Source organism: Acanthochromis polyacanthus, chromosome 23 (genome assembly GCF_021347895.1).
Source record: "Acanthochromis polyacanthus isolate Apoly-LR-REF ecotype Palm Island chromosome 23, KAUST_Apoly_ChrSc, whole genome shotgun sequence".
Taxonomy (NCBI): Eukaryota; Metazoa; Chordata; class Actinopteri; family Pomacentridae; genus Acanthochromis; species Acanthochromis polyacanthus.
Window position 1 is genome coordinate 24,959,189 of NC_067135.1, and position 10,143 is coordinate 24,969,331.

Sequence of the window (10,143 nt, forward strand, 5' to 3'; positions counted from 1 at the left end):
GATTGTCTCAAGACAAGTGGAATTAAACACATCAGAGCATCACCATATTATCCGAAGAGCAACGGGAAAATCGAGAGGTTCCATAGATATCTGAAGAAAGCCTTCAGAGCAACAGAGACTGAAGGAAAGGTGTGGAAGGAGGAGCTTCCTAAGATACTGATGGCATACCGCTCAACACCGCACAGAGCCACGGGAGAGATGCCAGCCATGCTCATGTTTGGACGAGACATTCGCACAAAATGTCCAAATCTGGAGAAAGCAGCTGGAAGTCTAAAAGAAAAGGAGAAAACAAATGAAATCAGAAACCATCACGACGAATACAAAACTAAAATGAAACTGTATGCTGACCAAAATAACAGAGCAAAGGAGCACAACTTCAAAGTTGGTGATGTTGTTTATGTTGCAAGTATGGAGAATGGAAAGCTGGAGTCTACATTCAAAGATGTTCGCTACGTACTTTTGAGAAATACCGCCAACAACTCCTTTGAACTCGTCAACACTGAGGACGGATCAAAAGTGATCAGGAATGTCAAACACCTTCGACACACACCTGTAGTGACTGACATTGATGTTTCTGAGACTCCACCGGTCTGCAACACTGAAAACAACAAGGACACTGGATGTTTCAGTAGTGGATATTACACCACCAGCAGCTGAGATACCACCTGAGCCTGACCCACCTGTTCCGAACGTTATAATAACCAGGAAGGGCCGTGTAATCAGAAAGCCTGCTCGATACAGAGACAAAAGAAAAATAATGTTCTTATGTTCTTGAGTGATTGATTTGTATCACTGATTGTTGAATGGGAAAAAAAAAAACTATACATTTGGTATTAAGAGTTGAAAATACTGCAGATGGCTTTAGTCTAAGCAAAGGAGGAAAATGTAGTATTGTTTATGTTAATGAGTTATCGCGAGAACGCAGATAAAGAAGACAGAACAGAACAGAAGGCAGGAAGCATGAACGTGTTCAAATAAAAAGAGAACGTTAACTGGAACTAAAAGAAAGACTGTTTAATTTGGCACAACACGACAGTAGTTATGAGTATTTTTTGTAAAATCAGTACCTTTGCTTAGATTTCAGTAATTTCTGTGGGAAACACAATATATACCTTCATATGTCTTATTTATTTTGAGGTGCAAATATTTTTGCATGACTTTGTGCAGTTACAGATTAATAGAGCTTAAATGGTTTTACTCAAATCAATTCAGCATTTGTACACACAGTAATTACCGTAAATGTTGAACACAAACATTGATCATGATGTGATTTGAACTGGTTTCAATCCCACGCCTGGCGGACGGCATCTGACTCTCTAAATTCTCTGCTACGGGTATACGCGGCTGGCCTTTGCGTGCAAGGCGAAAGTGTTTGCCAGTACACCACTGTGCAGCCCGTGTTCCTGGTCTTTGTTGGAAAATATACAGATATGAGATGCCAGAATCAGCCACAAGGGGGAGACTCTGGCAGAACAACAGCTAAATAAGGGGCATTGTGATATTATAACCTGTGATTTAGGATCAGATTATGCCCCATAACCTAATGAATGTGTTTGAACGAACCAAATATCTATTTTTTACATCCTTTTATTTTGAAACAGTGTAAAAATCAGAAGAGTGTCTCACTATAAAAAGTGATGTTTTAATTACTTTTGAAAGGTTGTCGTGATAATCTGTTTTTTTAAGAAGTAACCAGGTCAGAACAGCGGCTCACTGTGAAAAGTGATGTTTTTAGTTACCATAGGAAACTGATGTTTTGATAGATTTGACTAAAATGAGGAACTTATGCTTTATGAAATGGAAATGCTTTTAAGAGAGTTGATTACTATGAGACTGAGATGTTTTAGAAAGAGTTTTGATTGCTGTTAAACTAAGAGGGTTTTGACTTTGTAATGAGGTGAGAAGTTAAGAGTTGAAGTGAACCAGGGTCAAGTGTTCACAGTAAAGGTCACTAAACTCAAAATAGACTTTGGGGATTTTTTAAGTCTGTACACATTGTCCAAAAGATTGCACAATGGGATGCCAGCAACAGTTAGAGGCTGACATCTGTCTCTCCATTTCCAGGAGCCTGCTCTAAGCTGCAGACAGGAGAGATCAAGAGGTGGGGTGGCCATCCAAGTATGGCTTGAACTCTGTAGAAACAGCTCCCAGACCTGGTCGCCCCCCTGGTCGCCCTCCTTCTGGGGGTGACCAGGTCTGGGAGCTGTTTCCACAGAGATCCAACCATGTTTGAATTCCCGATGCCAGTGTTTTACAAGGTCATATGATGGGGCATCATCACCATAAGTTTCTTTCATTTCATCAAAAGTCTTCTGTGGTGTGCGTCCTTTCAAATACAAAAACTGGATAACTACGCGACACTCGACAGGCTCAATTTCATGCCTGACTCAGTTCAAAGATGTATAAATCAGAAACCACAATTATTGTACAGCTGTAATTTGCTACATAACCCGTAGAGATATAAATCACTGCACTTGCAAAATTTCAGCTAGATCAGACAACTGGAAGTGGGTCAGGGACATTACTTATTGAACGCCCCTCGTAACTACCTCTTCCTCAAGCTGTCAGGGCCTCCTCCTCGTCCTCGTTCCTACCTGGCATCCTATAACCTTTTCCCCACTTTTCACTCCTCCTCCTCCTCCTCCTCTTCCTCCAGTCTCTCGTTCTCCTGTCCAGATCAGTTCCAGGTGCGTGTCCTCGTGGCTGCCTCCACTCTGCAATCATCCCGGTTCTGGTCCTCAGGCAGCTGCTCCGCATTCCAGTGATTACACACAAACATTCAAAATAAACAGTTTGAGCCTTGTTACAGAACATGATCCTCCACTTGTTTTCCCTTTAATCTTCAATAATGCTCACTCACGACGACAGGATGTTCAGTGAACTCAAGTCAATGTTTATTTAAAGTGATGCTGAGTCCACATATACTCCTAAACAGAGGGGTTGTCACTTGCTTTTCCTGCACTCCTGACAACAGCAGTGTTTTATTTTTGCATAATAAACCATCAAGACAGTTCATCACATTAAAAAAATAAACTCATAAGCTCACTGAAGGAGTTGAGAGATCTCTTAAAATGCTGATCAATGATGACCCTCTCTCTCTTGGACCTTTTGGGGTTTCCCTGTAAATAAATTAAGATTTTACACAACTGAAAACACATTTTGTTGTGAGATCACAATCAGTTCTTAAAAATAAATGTCGCAATGCGCCACATAGGTAATATTCATGTACTGTAAATATACTTTTTGGATTGAATGGCAAGCACCAGCACCACCGGCACCAGCATCGGCATCAGTGCCCCCATCATCACCACCAAGGGAGTGTAGCAAGTGGGATGAGGATGACAGGTCGTTGTCAAAGGCCCTCTTCGGCGTGGTGAAAACAGCCGTACTTTATCTCCTCAATAAAGTTCTGGAAACATACAGGGAGAATTGCCACGGATGCCTGACCAACCATCCTACCCAGAAAGATCACCCGTGCCTGGAAACAATTCCGTCTCACTTCTACCGGAACAACTTTTACACCATCATCAGCAAGCTCTACACTCCCAACTGTATCCCCGCCATCCAGCACCTCTTAACCCTGCATAACTTCCCCACAGAGGAGCAATGCATCAGAACTGCTGCTGGAACCGTTTTGTTTGACCTGAGATTGGAGGCGTACGTCCAGCATACCATCAACGATATGTACTGCGCTCTGAAGAAAAACCACAACACCGTCAAACTGGCAGACCTTGCAACGGTGGCCTAGATTTGGAAACAACCCGTAACACCCACAACACCATAAATACCTGAAGTGATGGGGAATTATGAGGTAAAACTTGTGACAGAAGTGGACAGACACACGACTGTGTCTCATCTCATAGAACTTTTGAATCAAGCGATTGCAGACTTCATCTTGTTTTTTCGTCAGAAGGGTGTCTGGTGGAGGACTGTCCAAATTAAAATGATTGTGCATGATATTACTGTGGAATACATGCATTTAATGAAATTCCACAACCGGTAGAAAATTATTACATATAATATTGAGGGTTAGAGCAGCGGCCGCCGAGAGACTGGAAAAATTGACGGAGACGGTTAGAACCCACTCTTTTTCTCTATCTTAGAGTGAGATTGTACGTCATACCGTATTTGTCAGCAATCCTGATTTGTCAGATACCTTTAAAGACATTTGAAAAGAATTGTAAATTTTGTATCAAGAAATGCTTTTTCTGTACTGTTGTTTTTAAAAAGTACTACTTTAGTACTTGTTTTCTAAAAGTAAATTAAAAATTGTTTTCAAAAATTTTAGCATGTTTTATAAAATGTTTTGCTATTTATTGATGACCCCCTGATGATCTGTTTCACCGTTCGTCAATAAAAAGAGTAAGAAATAATGAATCTTTGAAAAGTGTGCATTTCCTGGTTCTTTCCCAAAAACTTTAGAGAAACCTGCGAGGAACGTGTCGGACAGATGCATCCTGAAAAAGCTGTACAATCCACCTTATACACAAATGAAAGGTGTGAGAGCATATGCCCGCTTGTTCTCCAACAATATATTACATATATCATACACATATCACAAATGTGGGGCTAATAAAGAATATCATTAACAAAACCAGCACACTAACCCTGCTGGTTCAGTGTGCAGTAGCTAACAGGCACTGACCCAGAACACAAAGACACTTCATACAGCGTTACAGCTGTACATCTATTTATTGTAGATACGTAGACAATATTTGTTTCCTAGCATACACAGGCAGCATTTGGGCTTGGATTTGGCATTTGAGGGGCCTAGTTCATAGATGCTGCTGTCCAAGGAAGGCTGTATATTGTGATTGTAATGTCAGTGCCCATAAAGACCTGTTCCAATATCTCGGCTACCTTGGTCCACTGTCAGGGCTGTGGCGTGTGGAGAACCCAAATGCAGACACACTAGACAGTTGGCCTTATTTTATGAAAAAAGGTTTATTAAAATTAAACAACGGCTAACTGAAAACAAGACTGAGATGGCTTCTAAACTAAACAGCAGCAAACTACAGAACAGAGGGAAATACTCACAACACAAGAACAAACTAAAGGCCAGATGAAAATCATTGAGTCCAGAAATGTATCCAAAAACGGGGGGAAAATGGTGTAATCCTGTGAGCAAATAATCCAGGGGAAAGGAGGGAACGGAGATGGAAACAGGGTGAGTCCAAGACAAGATGAGCCAGCAACCACTGAGAACAATGGCTGGGCTTAAATACAGAGGGGCAACAGGTGAAATGACTCTGAGCTGATTGTGTCAGGTGACAGCAATCAGTAACCAAAAACAAAGAAAGCAGAAAGCAACAGACAGAGGGAGACAGAGGGACCAAAACACAGAAGGGAAAAAAACAGGGAAAGGTATCAACAAATGCAGAATCCTAACATCCACTCCAGTTGATCCAAGCCGCAACCAATACTGTGAGAACATGCAGCAAGAGAGGAGAGACAGTCAGCTGTTATCACCGTTGATACTATGATACCGAAGATACCACATCGTTCACATACCGAGGCATCGACAGCTTGTGTACCCAGTTCCGGATACAATGTGACCTTATATCCTCAAGGCTGTAGTAGACTGGTATATGTGGGTTTATGAAAGGCTCTTTGTTTTGTAACCTGGAACAAGAGAGGTGTATATAGAGGCTTTGTTCACACAACCCAACATAGCCACATAACCAGCACGACGGATTAAGGCGGGTGGAGTTGGCGCATACTAGATAGAAGATGAAACGGCCTTCTCTCAGTAGCACAGCACATTGACCAGGTGCCTTCCCTATACAAGACAAAAATAGAGAGCTTCAACAACCTGAACTCTTGGAGGGGCAGGGGAGGTGAATTCTGCTTACCCTTCTTACTCTGTTTCAATAGCTCGGAAACACCTTCAAAAATCTGTTTAAACAGCACCGCTATGCCCGCTCCCATGCAGCAGTCCGCACTAATCCAGTGCGCCAGCGCCTCATCGTTGGGACAGTCGAAGAGATTGCCAGTGACTTGTTTTAGTGTTGTGCCCTTAAACAGGGGTGTAGCGAGGGAAATTGTTAGAGAAACACAGCACGCTGTTCATCCGCTCGCTCGTCTGTACTGAGTGATTTCATTCAAATACACAGAAAAGCACTTCTGTACTAAACAAATGCACACCAGAACTACACATTAACCTTCCATAGCAGATATTATTTTAAACATGAATTATCTAAACATTATTAACAACTGAGTAGACAGTAATACTTTAACCCAGGACCATGAGGACGCTAGCATCTAGCTTACATTTTGACCGATTCGTGTTAAACTCCTCAAGATAGACCAAGTTCCACATGTGTCCATTATTTCTCCCACGCCTTTTTCACACTGACAGAACATCACAAAAAGAGTGGTGTAAAAAGATAAATCAAAAGAAACAAATCTTCTCTGCTGACGTTTGATTTAATTGTGCACCCCCTGACACCTTAAAATTTGAACACAACTGACAGAATTCATTTATTCATTCATTCATTTGTTGGATTTGAAATGCCAGATAATAGGATTGGAAAACATGTGAGTGAAAAAAGTGGGATGCTTTCGTCTTCTGGAAGCAGCAGCAATCCTTGATAGTTGCAACCTGTGCCACAGCGCTACAGCCACGCACAGTAGGCGTCTTTGTGTTACCATGGCGATGACGTCTTCCGTTTTCCAGTGAGGTGACAGGGCATCCCATTCCTGACGATCGTATTTATACCCTCCCCCTTCAATAATAGGTGCCCTCCACAGCTGCGAGTGTGACTTCTTTTGGAGTGACACTCGGTAGTGGAGGGGGAGTGTGTAGGGGGCGGTTTGGGATTCAGCCTAGATGTCTCAAGGCAGAGTCGGCAGTGTCGTCACTTGGCGGCCATCTTCGGACAGGGGACTGCTCTGGCGCGCTGTGGTGTAGTCAATGGTAAGGTGGATGATTTCCTCACTTTAACACTCATAACTCGCTCAATTCTTGATTGATTTACAAACGGTTTAGTTTATTACAAACCTTATTAACTTGGCTGTGATTCAGGCTGAATGTTGAAATTGCAACTTTTCATTTTGAAAAATGCGGCATAGTTGTGCGTCTTTTCTGCCTGGCGACACAATCTGATTTTCAATTATTAGGTTTTCCTGAGACCAACGTTTTTTGAGAACCTAATCTTTAGGCGAAATTACATTCTTTGTGGTTGTGGTTGTATTTATTTGCTTGTTAAGAGACTTTGATTGAGACCTTAGACTTATTGTTTGTATACATCTATGCCTGGATTAGTTAGCCTGCAGCCGAAATGCATTGTGGGTAATGTAGGCACCAGGTTCATGAAAAGAAAAGACAACGTCTCTGTTTGTTGTGCATTGATTTTGGTTGAGCTTTTTTTTTATCTGTGCATTAGAAAGCTGATAGTAATAAAGAAGTGCAATGCTAAATATTAAAATTACATTTACATCTGTTTAAGCTGAAAAAAGATATCTGTGTTCATTTTTTATTTTTTTGCAATGGCAGCCTGAAGTTTAGAGAAGTGGAAGGTCCTCGCTGCAGTCCTCAAACCAGCAGGATAAAATTCTGAAGATTACAATATAAGTATAAACCATAAATTAAGAATAGTAAGACACTAAATAACCTTTGACTAAAAAGACAGCTAGCAGACAATTTTCATGCCTGAGATTTAGAAATAAATAAATTCAAAAGCTTAACATGATACTGTGCAGCTAGTTAGAGATATTGGTCATCAACCTTTAATCTTGTTTTTTTAAGAAGGCAAGATTAACTTAAAAACTGCCCACTCCATTGTTATAACTTCAGTTGGTTATGGGACACTGCAAAAATCCTGGAAAATGATTTATTGAAAAGAGTGGGAACCCTGTTATTATTTTTCTTTATTCATTATTTATTTTTTGTTCAAATGTCATTATTTTTTCATTTTAGCATTACTTTTTTGTTATTTATTTATCATCATTTATTTATTTCGTCTATTTGAATATTGTAAATATTAAAGATTTACAGTATCATATCTGTGTGTGTATAGCTATTTCTTTATTACCTATCTACTTAATATAATTTTTATATGAATTCAATGGTTTTAATTATTCTTAAGTGAGCAGAAAAAGAAGTACATCTCTGACGTTTATAACAAACCAAGCTGTTGTAAAATCGATTGAAAATTGAGCAATCTACAGTGATTTTAAAATCATGCTCCATTGACTTTAATGTTATGAGTGATCGAGCAGCCCTGTCCCAAGATGGCCGCCATGTGGCGACATTGCTCCCCATAGGCTGACAGCGCTCATGAGCCATCTAGTGTTTGTATATATCTATGTCTAACAGCACTTGTATTACAGGCGGCCATTATTTAAGGCATTACTAGTGGATCGGTGCAAAATCAACCCATACATAAATCAGTCTCTATCGTTATTTACAACTACTCCATTAGCAGCTCTGGCTTCACTTGAGGACTACATGTGTCAGCCATAAATGCAACTAAAATATTCCAGCATACAGGTGGTCCACAAGTTTTACCCAGAGAGTACCAAGTTCCTCCACCCCGATACTGAAGTGTAAATTAAGTCTTCAAAAAAGCCACCAAGAGAAGTTAGCATTTGGGGGCAGCAGGATTTATTCATCAACAAAAAGTATCCAGGGGTAATTCTTAGCAGTGATAACACCCAAGAAGAACCAAAGACACTGAGCTGTGCATCGTCTTTTTTGCTGTGAGAGTTGGTCATTTTTCCACGCCTATAGGGCGTATGATAGGAGGGACAGTTTTGACACCATTCTACTTTTCTCACTCTATTGGTCAGATCATGATGACAGGTTATCATATTTCACCCCTAGATCTCACTTTACAGAAGATAAGTAATCATTAGGTCATCTTTTACAGAGATTTTTTGCTCCACATCTTACCCTTATTATTTTGTGATAGATTTCATGCAAATTATAGAATTTTGTGTTTATAAGCAGGTTTTACCTCTGGTTTTACCGTTATTAGACTGAAGAGTCTAATGGTATTTACCATAATTATATCATCGTTTACTTATAGCGCATCGTATCCAAAAAATAGTACACTGCAATACCCCGAGAGGCTCTGTATGGTGGCAGGACGTGCGCCGTGAGGTTTTGGTACACTGGAAAAATTGGCCCGAGACATTTAACAGCTGGATGAAGGTGGTTATACGGTTTCTGTCAGCTTCACTGAATGGACCTCTACCTGTCTGTTTCATACGTTTTTACTGAGTACGTTGAAACATTTGCTCTTTCTTTTTGCTTAGCACAGTTTAAAGCCATTATGGAGGATGTTTTTTTTGTTTAATTTGTCTGATTCACATAAAATGAATATACTGACCTTTAGTGGACTTGTATGTATGGTCTCTAAAAGAATAAAAAAAATAAAAAATAACTGTGGACATGGCAGGACCTGAAAAACATCAGCCAATCAATGCGCTCGGACCGAGGCGTTTGGTTTGCTCCCTTTCCTGTCAATCAAAAATCTTCCGGCTCAGGCCTAGTTACGTAGATTACGTACACCTTGGACTTACGTGTTTTCTGTATGTGTTGCTTTGGTATAGCTTCGTAGTTAGCTGGTGACTTGTTTTGCTCATGTTTTTTTACATAATGGCAGATAAAGATCCAGGGGGACCCAGCCGTAAAAGACAACTTCACGAGTGCTACGCAAGTTTCTGGAGGGGGGCGTTTCTCCGTAAATGTTAAGAGGGGGGAGGTTAGAGGGGGGTGAGGGAGAGGTTGTACGTGCGCATGCGCATGCTACGTTCAAAGTCGTAGGAAATTAAATCTCCTCTAATGCCTTTAAGGTGTCGTGTTTCAAGAATGGTAACTATATGAATGTGTTGTTGCCCGACTGCAGGCTGGACTCTCAAGGCAAACTTGACATTTTCCTCCTCTGTTGTTTCAACTTAATGTATCTGATAGTGAGACACACTGCACGCAAAAGTGTAGATGTTGTTTGGGCAAATTTACAGGCCTAAACGCAGGAGTTAATTGGAATCTCTGTGACAATTTGGCATGTATTGTTGAACTTTTCTTTTCAGTTGTTATTTGAAAGTGCATTTTATGTTACGATTGATTATCTTATGATTCCTCTCCTCACACGTTCCTCCCTACGGCATCTCCTATGCTGTCACCTTTAAAATGTTTAG

At 40.6% G+C, this 10,143-nt stretch overlaps 1 pseudogene; it reads right to left on the bottom strand.

Moving 5' to 3' along the window:
- Positions 1-5,367: 5,367 nt before the first annotated feature.
- LOC110970325 (ADP-ribose glycohydrolase OARD1-like) lies at positions 5,368-5,928 on the bottom strand (annotated as a pseudogene).
- Between the last annotated feature and the right edge of the window lie 4,215 nt (positions 5,929-10,143).